The sequence below is a fragment of the Melanerpes formicivorus genome, unplaced genomic scaffold (genome assembly GCF_026170545.1).
Source record: "Melanerpes formicivorus ecotype bairdi unplaced genomic scaffold, bMelFor1.0.p_v2 SCAF_10, whole genome shotgun sequence".
Classification (NCBI taxonomy): Eukaryota; Metazoa; Chordata; class Aves; order Piciformes; family Picidae; genus Melanerpes; species Melanerpes formicivorus.
Genome location: NW_027142362.1, coordinates 8,539,128 through 8,555,825, shown reverse-complemented (window position 1 = coordinate 8,555,825; position 16,698 = coordinate 8,539,128). Strand labels below are relative to the sequence as shown.

At 41.9% G+C, this 16,698-nt stretch overlaps 1 protein-coding gene across 1 annotated transcript in view; it reads right to left on the bottom strand.

The window, feature by feature from the left end:
* MAP2K1 (mitogen-activated protein kinase kinase 1) overlaps positions 1–16,698 on the bottom strand; it is a 40,631-nt gene that overhangs the window by 23,317 nt on the left and 616 nt on the right. The gene's annotated exons all lie outside the window — the stretch shown is intronic.

Genomic DNA, 16,698 nt, shown 5'->3' with positions numbered 1-16,698 from the left:
CACTGGTAGTTGTAGGAAACACAGATTACTTTTTTATTCTATAAAACCCTACACCTCTAGTGGAAATGCAGAACAGAGATCCCTGGTATTCTGGGGGACAAGATAGTATCCTCCAAATATTTCTTAATATTAGAAGAAGATCTACTTAATTCCTGTTCAGTGATTAAAAATAAACTGTTTCATAGTACCTTTGACCTGTGCTTATATCAAGGTCATGGCTGCCCAGAAAATATGGCCTACAAAACATATGAATGAGGCAGCTTTGTGGGACAGGACTTCTGCAGAGACAGATCTACTATTGTGTATCACTGCTTTAAAGAAGTCAGGACCACACAGACAAGGTCTTAGCATCCACTGCCTGGCTCTCCCTTTCAAAAGGAGCCAAGAGAATCTGGAAGATACAACACAATTCAGAGGAATATCCAAATAATGTAACAGCAATGGTTTTGTCAAATTAAGTTAAATATCTCTGAAATTAAAAAATATATCAAGCTCCTAATAATATAGTATTGAAAGAAACTGTTTAGGAGCTTGATATATTTCATATACAGAGCCAGATTTTCAGAGGAGCTGAGCAAGCTCCCCCTGAGGGGTATATATGGCTTTAACACCAAAATGGAACCAAATTGTCCTCCAAAAAATCTGATCTTAAGAAATCTCAGTTTCCTCTGAAAAACCTGGCCCAATGTGCCACAGCAACAAGTGATCTTTACCTCATTTAAAAGTTTTGAGAATGAACTTGCTGTCATTTTAGGGGTTTACTTAAGAAGGCTGGGCTGCTCATTTGGAAAAACAAAGAAGAGTGGCAGAAACAGGATGCAGCAAGGCTTCTCTTGCTTGGTTTTGAAGAAAACAACTACTCCGTTTTCCTCTCTCCCAGAAGGGGTTATCTGGGTTTGGAGACAACACAGAGATTTTGGAGCAGACAAATTGCTAGTGTGATGAAACAAAACAGTCAGTCATGTTGATGCTTTACTAACAAAAAATTTGCTAGGATGGCATTTAGCACATCTCTGTTAGTTTAATGTACTTCTGTATTTTTGCATTGCTCATTTCCATCTCAGACTTGGTATTCACTTCGAATACAGGCATTTCCTTGCTTGAAAGTATAAATTATTACTTGGTTCCTTGTTCAAACACCAGTCAGAAGATTCCAAAGGCTCTCAGAGATGGAAAAGCATTACTCCCCCACACCAGGTTTCTCCATTTAGAACACAGGTCACTAGCTAAATCGCCAGAGTGTTCTGAGCTGTAGCAGCGAAACCTTCATTACTGGCAGTGACATGCAAGGCAACAGCAATGAAGTTCTCAGATCTCACTTGAATTTTTCAGGACCAATTCTCTAAATGTGAAGTGAATCTGCAGACTTGGTGAAAGATAAATGCCCTGTCAGAATTACTATTCAGAATGTAACTAAAAAGAACATCTTCAGGTAGTTTGAATGCCAGACATGAGGACAGGACCAAATTTTTTCCTTCCAGCCCTTTGCTTGAAGCACTAAATATTAATCAACTTCAAATGCAAATAAATAAATGTTTCAAAAGAATCTATGTGCCATCAAGATGGGTGATGGTAATCTACTCTGTATTTCTAGGTGGCAGGACTTTGATAGTTTCAGTTTTGAACTCTAACTACTCTAAAGAATACTATCCTATGACTGGTAACTATGGCTGGGATTCGGACTCACCATGCAAAAACACCACAGCCAAACTACAGCATAGAGCACATCTAGAAACAAGAGGCAAGCAAATCACTGCATATGAAGTTTTACAAAGGAAAACTAAACCAACACAAACTACAGAAGAGGAAATACTTAAGAGAGTTCATCACCAGGACACCAAGAAAGTGTTAAGAAAGCTTTGGTATCTAAAAGTAGCAGCGTGCTAGTGTGCTAATGCCTGCCTCCAGAAGCAGCACTAGTAGTTACTTAATCTTATATAAAACTTTTATTCAGAGACAAAGATTCCTATTAAAATTCATCACCATTACCTGCTGCAGTCTTGGAGTTGTTTTTTCCCTGTCAAAGCTCTACGCCTTTGCCAGCGTTCCATCAAAGCAGGAAATCATCAAATCACCTCAGTGCTTCACTGTTCCAAGCACTACTCTAACGCAATGCGTTATCGTTTAATTGATTGAGATCAGTTTTAAAGCCAAGCACATACTAAACATACTGCACTAGGGAGAGAGTCCAGCTCTAGTAATGTGATCATCTGAATGAAGCCACTGAGAGGTCAGTGCCGGTTCCTCCATTTGTTAAAGGAACAGTTCAATTTCACAGAACATCACTATCTCTTGATTCTCACTCCCTGTCCTCCTCCTAGGCAAGCAGCACTTCTGCAACCTCAGAAGTTTAAAAAGAGAGCAGAACAGACTTCTATCAGTGTGGTCTCCTACCAAATACAGACAACCACACCCCAGCTCCCCACAGAACAATGACTCTGATGTACAAAGAGAAACTTCACCCTTATTGCTGTTGATTTACACATTGCAAAATCCACACTTCTGAGGCCAGCAGACAACTGCAATCTGACATCTTGGAGAAACCACCACCCACCCCTTCTGCAGGCAGTTTGTGGAGTATCAGAGGTGAGAAAAGTTTTCTGAAGAGAACCACACTATCACAGGTATACTGGGAGACGTTCAGACTCAAAGCCACCTCGTCTGAGACCTTCAGAATTGTCTTGCCTATCCCACTATCTCACCTTCTGACAAAGTCAAAGTGGATGCTGAGAAAAAAAGAATAGTTACCGCTGGACAATCTTCTATTCTATGCTCCTCAGAGATGTACATGGTCTTACCCAGAAACTCCCAAATGGACAATGTTTGTCACAAATACCATCACAAATATCACAGTATCACTGTATCACTAAGGTTGGAAGAGACCTCAAGGATAATCGAGTCCAACCTGTCACCACAGACCTCATGACTAGACCATGGCACCAAGTGCCACGTCCAATCTCCTCTTGAACACCTCCAGGGATGGTGACTCCACCACCTCCCTGGGCAGCACATTCCAATGGCAAACAACTCTCTCTGGGAAGAACTTTCTCCTCACCTCCAGCCTAAACTTCCCCTGGCACAGCTTGAGGCTGTGTCCCCTTGTTCTAGTGCTGGTTGCCTGGGAGAAGAGACCAATCCCTTCCTGGCTACAACAACCTTTCAGGTAGTTGTAGAGGGAAATGAGGTCACCCCTGAGCCTCCTCTTCTCCAGGCTAAACAACCCCAGCTCCCTCAGCCTCTCCTCACAGGGCTGTGCTCAAGGCCTCTCCCCAGCCTTGTTGCCCTTCTCTGGACACGTTCAAGTGTCTCAATACCCTTCTTAAACTGAGGGGCCCAGAAATACCATCATTTCACCAAGACACATTTGGAGCCTGTTCCATTAAGGGTTGGTTACAATTTTTACCTGTTTAAACACCAAAACCCCTCATGATTTAGCACTGCTGTCAACACGTGCACATCTCAGAGGTGGGCACTGCAGGTATGTGTTGGTGAGTAGTGGATACTAAGCAAACCTTTATTTCCTATGTGCAGGTTGGGCAGGGAAAAGTAACAGATCCTGCAGAGTGCTCTCACCCTATACACAAAGATGAGCAAAAAACAAGAAAAGACTTCCCAGTTCAAGCTTTTGGGGGCAGCTACTCCAGTACTGAAGAACATAGTCCTGGAAGAGAAGCATTAACATTTTAGAGCATACTTGCTCTCTTTGAACCAGTAAGAAGAGAAATGCTGCCTTTAGTCTACTAGTATATATCATAACAAAGCCAGAAAATAAATCCTCCTTCTTAATTCATACTAATAGTACTCCACATTCTTGTGATTTTTTCTTTAGTTCACATTAGTGACAAGTTAATCATACACTCATCCCTAAAGGCTACATTAAAGCTGTACTCAAGCCTGAAGTCTACTTTAGAGAGAGGAAAAAAAACAATGTGGTAGAGAAGGGGGGGAAACAAAAAAAAGTCTGACATAGTCTTTAACAGCAATTTGTCAAACAGTTGTTCAAAGTTATTACTATCAGTTTTGCAAGCTGAACAATTAGTATGAGTGAAAGCAGAAAGAAGCACGTTCACTTTCAGATCTACTGTCACAAGAGGATAGAGGCTTGGGGGTTGTTTTCCAGAACAGCAACAGTAATGCTTTCCCCAAGCCTACACAGCTGTCAATTTAGAGAAGAAAGTAGGCAGTTCACTAGATAATTTCCATGAACAACCTCAATCAGGGAGCTGAAGTATTAGGAACATGAAGACATTCTGTGGTTTTGAAAAGAGAGACTACTACTTGGCACAAGTGTGCCAAACCCGGGCAATAAGACAGATTTGTATTTAACTTTTCCTTTAACAAAGAGCAGGTCACAGAATGACATGGAGGATAAAAGTAATTACAGCAGTCTCACAGCTGACTGCAGAGGTGTCTGTCTGTGCTAACTCCCATTATGACCTCCTAAAACTTGCAGTTAAAACAGCTCGACAAGATCCAAATTCCTTGTATGTGCAGGGAAGTCTTGTTTAGGAAAACAACTCTCAATTCCTGCTTAGTTTCAATCCTTGCAACATGTTAGAGATCCTCCATAAATAACTCTTACCTTTAAGTGGGGTATATGATTGACCAATGTACCTCTCACCTCTAGCAAGAATTTTAACAGCTGAAAATTCCATTCTACTCTCACAATGCACCAGACATGACTGGGTGTATTTGGGGGGTTTAATGATGCCAGAAATAAATTACCCAATAAGAAGCAGTGAATTTGATTGAAATCTATTCCTTATTAAAAAATATGTAAACCAGAAGTACTAGAAAAGCATTATTCTGTCAAAAAAGGTATCCTGCTAGACTGTGAAAAAAGAGTCTCCTTTTTCTAAAGCTAAAGGCATTTATTATAAAGAAAATGTGACAGGATTTGAAGTCTCCTTGAGTCTCCAACTAATGGTGCAATTTAGCTTCAGAACCTGCTTACAGGCTGAGCTGTCAGGTAGGAATCCATGCTTTAAGCTTCCTCACTCTTTTGCTTTAGCCTAACCACTACCCCATTAAATATCTCAGACTGCTTAAGCCAAATAACATGTTTGAACTGAAGACAGAGTTCACAACAGAGTTAGACCACAGACATGAGCAGTGGTGCAAAGGGACAGATACTCAATTGATGCCCTGGGTGCCTTACTAACAGCTTTTTTTGCAGGTGTTCTGAGCCACCACTGGGGTTACAGCCCATTATCCTGGGTGGCTGCAGTAGCTGCCAGCAAGGCTCTAGCACCCCTTTCACATATTTAGCTCTGTGGCTGAACAATGCAGCTGGTGGTTTGGTTAGTAGTTGTTTCTTCTTTCTTCTCAGATAAAAAGCTTCTTCAGGACTTAGTGTAGCACCAAATTCCAAGTTTGTCACAAATAAACTTTACCATCTCTAACTAAGCAATTCAAGAACAGAATCTCCAGAATCAGAAATGCAAGTTCTGGATCTCCCCTTCAGGAATTCTCTCTGCACCTCTCACTGATGTCTCCCAGCACTACACAACCACAAAAGAACCATAGGGTAAGTAACACTTCCTTAAGGGCAGAAAAAAGGAACTTATTCATCAAGTGTTTAAAACACGAAGGATAAATAGAAGTTTTAAAGTTCTGATCATCAGCCAACACCTGGGGTCAGAGTAGCTGGAAGAGCAGCCAGGCAGAGAGGGACCTGGGGGTGCTGGTTGATGGTTGGCTGAACATGAGGCTGCAGTGTGCCCAGGCAGCCAAGAGGGCCAATGGCATCCTGGCCTGCATCAGCAACAGTGTGGCCAGCAGGAGCAGGGAGGTCATTCTGCCCCTGTACACTGCACTGGTTAGGCCACACCTCGAGTACTGTGTCCAGTTCTGGGCCCCTCAGTTTAGGAAGGAGGTTGACTTGCTGGAGCATGTCCAGAGAAGGGCAACAAAGTTGGTGAGGGGCTTGGAACACAGCCCTGTGAGGAGAGGCTAAGGGAGCTGGGGTTGCTTAGCCTGGAGAGGAGGAGACTCAGGGGTGACCTCATTGCTCTCTACAACTACCTTAAGGGAGGTTGTAGACAGGCAGAGGTTGGTCTCTTCTCCCAGGCAACCAGCACCAGAACAAGAGACACAGTCTCAGGCTGCACCAGGGGAGGTTCAGGCTGGAGGTTAGGAAGAAGTTCTATACAAAGAGAGTGATTGCCCATTGGAACGGGCTGCCCGAGGAGGTAGTGGAGTCACCATCACTGGAGGTGTTCAGGAGGAGACTTGACAGGGTGCTTGGTTGCATGGGTTAGTTGATTAGGTGGTGTTGGGTGATAGGTTGGACGCGATGATCTTGAAGGTCTCTTCCAACCTGGTTTATTCTAGTCTAGTCTAGGTCCTGCTTTCCATTGCTTTATCCCTGAAGTACAAGTTACATTTAATGAGAAAACCCAGGGATAGATACATGCAGCAGTAACAGTATCCTCAGGACTCCCTTATGTGGTAGGGGCACAGCCTTTGAGAGACAGCACAATAAAAAAAGATGAAGTTACAGTATTGGTTTACAAAGCCATGGAAAAGCCAGGATTGTAATTGAGCTGATTTCTGTGCAAGAGCTGAACACAGAACGCAGAAGCACAAACTTCAAAAGCTGCAGTTAACATCAGGGACTGGGAAAGAAAATTGCCAGAATGTGCCGATGAAAACACACAGAAACTCCCTTAACTGGGATTCAGAGAAGGCCACAGATGGAAGGTTTAATCCTTGCTTGGATTTCAAATGATGGATTGCATAACACCAAACTAGAGACATAGTGGAAGAAATTAATGATTTTTACTTATTCCTAGATAAGTAATCAATAATAATAATCAATATAGAAATATTCACATAGAAACAGACTAACATATCTATAGCCAGACAGACTTTGTTTTAAAAAAGGGTATTATGTGATGGTTATATTTGCTACATTAAAGCTGCTGACTCATCTTCCCACCACACTGGAAAAAGTTCTAGAAAAGCACAGAACAATGCTGAGTTGTAAAAAACACTGGAAGGAGGAAGGAGTTGCCAGGGAGTTGCAAGGCTTGTTTTAAAAACCCCCTAGAAGACATTGAAGAATCACCCAAAGAATCAGACCCTGCTGGAGTATCCCTGTCCTAGTACTCAGGCTGTAAAGGAAAACAATCTGCTTCCATTCTTACTCATTTTTCACAGAACCAGAGAGTATCTTCCAACCAAAATGATTCTGAGTCCAACTATTCGGAATCATTCAGGCTGGATGTGAGGAAGTTCTTCACCCTGAGAGTGGTGAAGCCCTGGAATGGGTTGTCCAGGGAGGTGGTTGGGGCCCCGTCCCTGGAGGTGTTTAAGCCCAGGCTGGATGAGGCTCTGGCCAGCCTGATCTAGTGTGGGGTGTCCCTGCCCATGGCAGGGGGGTTGGAACTAGATGATCCTTGTGGTCCCTTCCAACTCTGACTGATACTGATACTATTAACCAAACACTACCAAGTCTGGTGCTAAACCATGTCCCCCAGCACCACATTTCTGTAGCTTTTAAATCCTTCCAGGTATGGGAATTCAACCACATTGGTGGGAAGCCTATTCCAAGGCTTGACAACCCTTTTAGGGGAAAAAAACTTTCCTCTTGTCCGACCTAAACCTCCCTGGCACAAACCTCTCATCCTATTATTTGTTACCAAGGAGAAGAGATCAAACCCCACCTCACTATAACCCTCCTTTCAGGGAGTTGTGGAGAGCAATGAGGTCTCCCCTCAGCCCCCTTTTCTCCACACTAAACACTGCCAATTCCCTCAGCCTCAGCAGACCTGCTCTCCAGACCCTTCCACCAGCTTCATGCATGTGGTGCACACCACAGTTCCTTCTGCTGTGTGTCTGAAGCAACTGAATTCAGGTGAAAGGCCAGGTCTTCAGCTGTCAGGATGTGGAAGTTCTGCTGGAATTTACCCTCCTCTTGTCCAGACAAGACTCAGGATGACAACTGCTTCTCAACAGATGTTTGCAGAGACACTGAGCAGTGAATGAGGACTTCCCAATTGTTCATTTCCTGTGGGTACTCTCTGGCAGGATGCCTTGCACATTCATTCCAAAGTATAACCAAGATTTTGTCTCAGTAACATGGAATAGAAATCAGAAATAATCCAATTGCTACTTTTTACCAACATTATCAGTAAGTCTTTGGGGGAGGGGAGGTGTGGGGGGAGATTATTCCATATCTTCCTTTTAACAAAAAATAAATACACAATTTAAAAGACTTTGGAAGCAAGACCCTGCTCCCCAAAACTGCAGCAAGCTACAAACTGACATTACCAACGAGCTGCTTCCTCAAAGACATTTTTATGTTTTGGCAGTGGAATTTGTACACTCTATAAAGCCCAGTCAATCCCCAGGGCAATGATGAGAGAACAAATGCAGCTGTAAAAAGAATAACACAGGCAAGGAGGAGGGGGAGGCTTTTTTCTGGAAAAATGTAGGACTTAATAATTTAAAGGGAACATCTTGGTTTACCATAGCATGAAAGAAAATTCCTTCCTCGAGTCATTTCAGAATGTTTCTCCTGTATACATGGAACTATTTACTTAACAGCTACTCAAATAACTGGCTGATGTATTTCCTGTCTCATCTAAATTACCCACAATTTTCATGTTGGTTTGGGGTTTTTATAAGCTACTGCTAAGGCAAAGGCTCCTTGCCCAGATTAACAACAGTAGCACTGTTGTTATGCCAAATAAAAATTCAACCACATATTGGGTTTACCTAGTCTCTTTCTATTACTCCTTTTAAGCCTCTTCAGCTACCAGCTAACACTGGGAGGTCTCAGAGGTAATCTGCTCCTCTCGAGACAGAGACCTGAGACTGTTCAATTAAAAGATGTGCTACTCAGAAATTGCTGTAATTACTGAATTTCAACATATCTCAACAGTATCTCTCAGGCTCCGAGAACACAGTCCCCTCATCTTGCAAAAGCCTGGGCTCCTGCCAAAGGAGGTGGCTCTGCCTCACTCCTGCCCCTAGCCATTCATTACTGAGGAACCAAAAAATATTGCACATTTTCAGATGGATTATTTCCCTGATCAAGCTCACCACAAGGCTACATCAATGCTGCTGCAAGCACAAGGCAGCAGCCCTCCAAAAACTAATCTGCCCTTCTTCGGTGGAAAGGTCTCAGTCAGACCAGCAAGCCTATCTCACTGTGAGAGCCGATACCCAGAAAAGAAACAGCAGGAACACATGGGCACAGCAAGGAAAGGAGAGGACTTCTTCAGGAGCAGGATCTTGCACATGCTTCACTGTGAAATCAGATCTTTGTAACCATCTACAGAACTGATACAGTAGGGGACAGAACAGTGGTTGGATGCATGTTTTACAGCCTGTGCTTTCTTTACCCTTCATCTCGTTGGAACACAACATTTGTTTTTACATCACTTTTATTTAACTCTCCTAAACTGTTCTATGCTTTTTGAACAAAGACACCATCATAACAACTTAAGGATGCCTCTATTACTGTCCTTACACTTAAACATAAGTGCAAATACATAACAATACTTGGTATTTAACGTTATCTCTGTATTAAGCATCTTAAAATCGTCCCTACATCAATAATTGCATATTAAAAGCTGGCTGTGAAGGAAGAACAGCACAGGTCAATGTGCCACCTGCATTAATTTCTGTACTAATTGTGTACACTCACTCAGCTGTAAAAATCTTTTCATTAAATGCATCCAGAAATAACATAAGAAGTTACTAAGTTGATGTAGGCTCTTATGTTCTGCTGTTTTGTTATAACAGATCATGTGCTCTGCTAGCTTCCTGAGTATTATTACTATGTTATTTCTAATTCAGTGAAGGGCTATGACCAGGCTCATGCACATTTTAAAAAGAATGGTTATGAGTATGTTTAAATTTGAAAGATTCATTGGATGACAAAAAAAAAAGCTCAGTTTTCTGGTAATTATCTCGCATTTATGATGGCCTGCATAAAATGCACTCTCTCATGTGTTTATAAGCCTGGTTAATCCTCCATTAGTGGAGGGTGAAAAAGAAAAGTTTCTGAACTTTATTCCTTAATAAAAAAAATGTACAAGCTTCTAATAATTCTACAGATACACTCAAAGCAACTACAGTCCAGTCAGATCAGTCATAAAATTCCAGGACCTAATCTTCCAGAGCATTACATGTGCATGTGAAGCTCCCCTCAAGTCAGAAGAACTGCACACAGGGGCTGCTCCTTCTCAGAGCATCTGAGAAATCTCTCTCAGAGATTTTAAAAGCAAATAACCCCCCCCCCCCCCCCCCCCCAGAAGAAAGGCTGAGCAAGCATTGAAACCAGGTATGAAAATCTTCTTCATCTGAACTCTTATCCCCCCAAAAAAAACCCAAACATGACAAAGAAATCACTCCATGGAATCACAGAACAGTCAGATTGGAAAAGACCCTCACGATCACCAAGACCAGCCGACAGCCCTACTCTACATGGTTCACCCCTAAACCATATCCCCAAGCACCCCATCAAAACGACCTTTAAACACATCCTGGGATGCGTTTAAACCACATCCCTGGGCAGCACATTCCAATGCCTGACCACTCTTTTTTTCCCCCCCCAACTCCAGTCTAAACCTATGCAGTTGCAGCTTGAGGCCATTCCCTCTTGTTCTATCACTAATTTCCTGTGAGAAGAGACCAGCACCAGCCTCTCTAGAATGTCTTTTCAGGTAGTTGTAGAGAGCCATGAGGTCTCCCCTCAGCCCTCTCTCTTTCAAACTGAACAGCCCCAGCTCCTTCAGTCATTCTTCATCAGATTTATTCTCCAGGCCCTTCACCAGCTTCGTTGCCCTCCTCTGCATTCACTCCAACACCTCCACATTTCCCTTGCAGTGAGGTGCCCAGAGAAATCCTCTTGGACCAAGGTCTACTGGAAAACAACCCACTGATTCTGCTGCTCATGCCACTCCATTTTACAAGGCAAACTTAAAGACCAAAAAAAACCCTACACCACCGATAATGAGAGAGAATCTCCTTTCCTACTCCTACAAAGTCCCAAGTGAAATTCTCTTGAGAAAGATGGAGAAAAACAAGGCATCTTGCAATTGTCACATAAGTAACTATTTATTTTGCAATCTGTAACACAAACTGGAGCTCAGACCAGTTTTTATTCCCAAATTCTTCTTTGACTATCAGACACAGGCAGTTGTACTCAGAGGGCATGGCAGTTATTCAGGGGCTTCATTAAATGTGATTTAAAGAGGCGAAAAAAATCAGCAAGAAACAACTAGAAAAAAACTGACAAATTAATAGTGCTGTTCTTAACCTATGGCTGCAATTTTCTAGTCATCCATTTCTACAAAATGACTTTTCTGGTTTTATGTTTCTAAGGCACTGAGGTACTATAATTAAGACTTTTAAAAAAGAGAATTGCTCAGAATTGGCCATTATGGGTGTAAGCACCACCAATAACAGCACCACAGCCTTATCTCTGCACTTTCTTGGAGGCCATGTCCTTCAAAAAATACAGTTCCTAAGGTGATAAAGATAGAATCACAGAATCACTATGGTTGGAAAACAACTTAACTTCTTAAATACTTCTCAAAGACATAGTTCTTTAGAGCATATTAAAGTAAGATCTAAATTCCATTGGCTAATTTTGTTTACAACTGTTTAGAATAGAATAAACCAAACCAGGTTGGAAGAGACCTTCAAGATCATCACGTCCAACCCATCAACCAATCCAACCCACCCAAACAGCTAACCCATGGCACCAAGCACCCCATCAAGTCTCCTCCTGAACACCTCCAATGACGGCGACTCCACCACCTCCCTGGGCAGTCCATTCCAATGGGCAATCACTCTCTCTGTATAGAACTTCTTCCTAACATCCAACCTGAACCTCCCCTGGCGCAGCCTGAGACTGTGTCCTCTTGTTCTGGTACTGGTTGCCTGGGAGAAGAGACCATCATCCGCCTGTCTACAACCTCCCTTCAGGTAGTTGTAGAGAGTGATAAGGTCACCCCTGAGTCTCCTCTTCTCCAGGCTGAGCAACCCCAGCTCCCTCAGTCTTTCCTCATAGGGCTTGTGTTCCAAACCCCTCACCAACTTTGTTGCTCTTCTCTGTTATCTAATTAAACACAAAACAAAAGCATTCTTTCACACTGTCCTTAGTCCTCCTCTACCAAGAGCATCATCTCACTCTGCTCGTTCTACCTCACATTATACCTCGCTAACATCAGAGATTTGCTTGGCCCTGTCCTCCCACAGTAGAGATCACAGCTTAAGCATCATTCAGGAGACACCAGTTGTGGCTAAAGTACAGACACAGTTTGTATTCTTTGGAACTTTTTAAAACAGATGGGGGGGAGAAAAAGCCATTTCAATCTGAACAACCTTCTCAGTGTGAGCACTTATACAATACAAAAACAGGCAACCAAGCATCATGGCTTGAATTGAATCTGCTGCTGATATTATTGGACTGTACAGAAGTAATGGCTTGGCAAGTGGAAGTCACAAGAGTTTAAAGCTTTAGTAGGTATAGGCACACAGTGCACTGATGCCATCAAAATACAAGGAGTGGACCCCATCTGTGTTTCTGGTGGGATCCCAACTCCTGGATGCATGGGAAGCTGAGCACTGAAGCGCAAGTCAATTTGCTTTTGCTCTGAAGGGAGGAAGGAGTCACTGGAATCAACTGCTCCAGGTGTGGAAACACAGCCCCACCATTTGGACTGGTCAAGGACTCATCCAGACTGTACTGAAACAAGGCGGAGCTCCAGAGCATCTGCAATGAGAAGACCTGTGTACCAGAAGGAGATCTCCTTTTGAGTGAGAATGGACAGTGAATGATGGAGGGCACTTAACCATGTTTAGACCTTTTTTTTTAATTAAAAAAAAGGATCAAGCCTCAACTTGAACCTCATTAAATATGATTTTTAAGAAGCCAAACCAGTTAATAATCAGTAGTGTATTTACATAATTGAAAATCATATAATACATACATTAACTGAACATATTAAAGCCAGAATTTGGTTATTCAGTGATGAGCCACTGTAAGACTCAATGTGCCAAAGACATTAGCCGACACCAATGCTGAAGAACAACAGGGTGCTCCTGTTACATTCTACCATGTGAGAGACCATGGCTGGTTAATGGTAAGTTTTCATCCAGGGTGATACATAAACAACAAGCAAACAAGTATCCAAGATATGCCCCTCAATATAAAATCCTGAGACACAACAGTGGTACTTCTGTCTCAGCATGGTTTGTGCATATCACCACACATGCCTTACCTGCCTACCTACAGCAAATTAAAACTTAGCTGCACTTTGTCTTCACAGGCATTTTGTATCAAATTACCTCTCTCATTATAAATATGACCCTTTCTATTGATTGGTTTGTGTTTTTTTTTTACAGTAGATGCAGGTAAAGAGTGGCATGAAGTAATGTTCAGGTGAAAAAAAAGCTTACTGCATTAGAGAAAGTGGCATGATCTTGAAACCTCCTGCTTCTTTGCAGAGTTTCTACTACCTATTCTGGGCCTAGCTTGGCTCTAAAGAAACACATAAATTGAGTAATGACTGTCAGATATTCAAAATAAGTTAGAAGTTTGAAAGGAACACAAAGTGGAAATTTTGTCCTGCTTCCTTTGGCTACTAGACAGTAAACCATCCCAGCATGTTCAGTCAGAAGCCAAGTGTTCCTTTTATTCATTTTCTTTCACATTTGGTTGGTTCCCCCCCCATTTTCTCTGCAAGATCTCTACACAAGTGTAACTGTGCAGCTCCCAAAGTACCAGAATGAAATTAAACCAGCAGCTGGCCAGTATCATTTTGGTTTCATTCTGAGGATCTAAAGCAAAATGGAGGGTCAAGAACAGCAGCACAGGTTCGACTCTTTCTGTGCAACCGCTCCTCAGCGGAAAGCATCAAAAAACAGAAGTGAAGCTCATAACATAGGAAAACCTTGCATTAAGCTGTCTTTACTGTCCAGCTAGGGATTTGGAAGGCCCTAGAGAGAACCACAACATCCTGTACAAATAATTCAAGTAATTGCTGCAAATAACAAAAATTGTTTCCAGAGAAAAGCACTGTGATATTTTCATTAAAACATTCAGTATACGTACATTTAGACTGCAAGTACACTAACTCTCCTTTATGCTACCTTGCCAGGGAAAAGAAATAAAAGTTAAGGAGTCAGGCAAGTAAGATCCAGGCCTCATGCAGTCTTCTTAAAGCCCTATACCTCACGCTATAGACTCCTTCTTACTCCAGTCAATGAGTTACCATTGCCAAATAAGGATGAAGACAGGACAAGACAAGAATGGAAAGCAGGACATCCTGAATCATCCAACCCTTCTTTCACTTCCTCCCTTTCCCCTTCCTCTCTTTCAGGAAGTCAAAGTGTCATATATACTCATTCCTGAAAGTATTAAGCTTCAATCTTTTAAAATTAGCAAGAGATTCCGAGGGTCAAATACTCACTGGAGTGTGTTACAGAACCCTCTACCTCTGACAGCTAGAAAGTTTCCGAATTCCAACCTACAACAGATGGCCAATACATAGCTGTTTGATTTTGTGCCAGCATTGCCTTTGGGCCTAAATAACTTCCTTCCTTCTGGATGTTTAGGTCCTTCATGCATTTACTGACAGAAATTGTAGCACCTCGCTCTGAATTTTCATTTCACTCAACTAAGTAATTTGAGCTTCTCTCATTCTTTATCTTCAGAGACTCTCTCTGAAGAGCAGGGAAGCATCCAAGATCATTTGCAAAGTGACAGGTTTGTGTATTGTAGAAGCAAATGAGTAACTGGAGACGCACGTAGCCAAAATTCCATCGTACCGGGAACAGAGCTTTATAAAGTGTTAATATGGTAGTTCACAGATGCACAGCATACTTTAAAAGCTTGACAATGTACACAGGCTGACAAACACTACGGATTTCAAACAGTAACCAAAAAGGGGAAACAAAAAAAAGCAGCACAGAGCAGGAGAGGAAAAAACCCACAAAAAAAGAAACAATTCTACAGATGAAGGAAAAAGCCCAACAGTTTTCAGTTTAATTTCCAAAACATTTCCAAATGGTGATGTAAATATTATTTGCTATTTGAAACGTTTCACAATGAGGAGTTAATATTAGCAGCATGAGCAGGCATTTCCACAATTAATTAATTATGGCTGTTTATAGGACAACAGGTTGCTGGATTTACTTTCTCTAAGCTACTTCTTTTTGAAATACTCAACACAACTCTAAGCCTGGCAAGAGCTGGGTAGAAGGTCTTATAGGACAAAGAGAAGCAGCCTAGGAGACACACATACAAGCAAGTCAACATACAAACCAGAAAATGAAGCAAAATAGTTCATCAGTGTAAACAATCCTCAACACTCCTACGAGTCTCCAAAGGTTTCCAACAAGTAAATGAGTATCAGACATGTATAAACAATTTAAAATTAATCACATCTGAGTGAAGAAATACTGTATTTAATAGGCTGTATGTTTGGGGATTGACTTCAGGTACGAAAACCAGCAGCTGCTAGAATCATTCTAGAAAACAAGACTAATATGCAAGAGAGATCCCTAAGGACTAAATCAACTGAGCCCACAGAAAATAAAATGCAAACTGCTATAAAAGTAAATGTAAACCCAGTATTTCCCCCCTATGAATCCAGAATAACTGCGTAATACTCAGATCATAATGCTCAGATATAGTCAGTAACACTTGCCAAAGAACAGTTTTTAAACAGCTCATCTCTCACTTCTTCATCAAAGGAGTTTGCCAGAAATGTCACAGCTAGAGCTGCTAGATGCTGATTATATTAGTTATTTATTTTGAGGTGTTCTCGTGGTCAAATGAGATCTGAGCCTGTCTGCAAACGTGCAACAATGATACATGCAGAGTGCTGTAAAGCCTAAGACTTGTATGTCTCACTACTCTGTCAGAGGAGTAAATGAGCGTTATCACAGCTCAGTTTTCATACCCAGGAGAAGACCAAACTGACCATACAGGGAGAGGAATCTGTTTTTCCGAGATGCACCTTTGTTCAAGGCTCAGTTAAGAGCTAGCCTATCACCGGAATGTAAAAATCAGATTGTGAACACAGACCTGTTAACCTCAGAGCAAAACCTTTAATAACACTTCATTGGGGTGCTAGAACTGAATCTGCATATCTGAAGCCTCCATACGCACCAAGATCCATAAACTCAGAGGATTCATGCTGGATAAGTAACAATTCAACCTTCACTCTTTTTTTCATCCCCACATGTGACATGATGATTAGCTTAGACCTACCTTCCAGACCCTGATACGGTGCAATGTTTGTGTCACAGAAAGCTCAGCAGCCTTTCCTCCATGCACACTCACTGCCGTACCTAGCCTAACACGATCATTACTGAAAAACAGATGGACTGAAACCTGCGGTAGTTTGTTTTAAAGCCAAGGAAAACCAATGACAAATGCCTGCCATAAAACAACAAACAAATGCCTTTTCTACGAAATTGTGATTTTCAGTAATTTCTCAAACACACACACTGATGAAATACGTTACTGGAAAGGTGTAGTGAGTAGATAATTATGTAATCTGAGGGTTCAATGGATAGTATTATAAGACTACAAGAAGTGAGCGACACAAGTTTTCTTCTATTTTTTTCTCAGCTTATTTACGTTGCACATCTGACAGAGTTTGTTTATTGCCGGTGACACCATCCACTTATTCCGCTGAGGAGACTCTCAGCAGGTACCCCGAGGGGGCT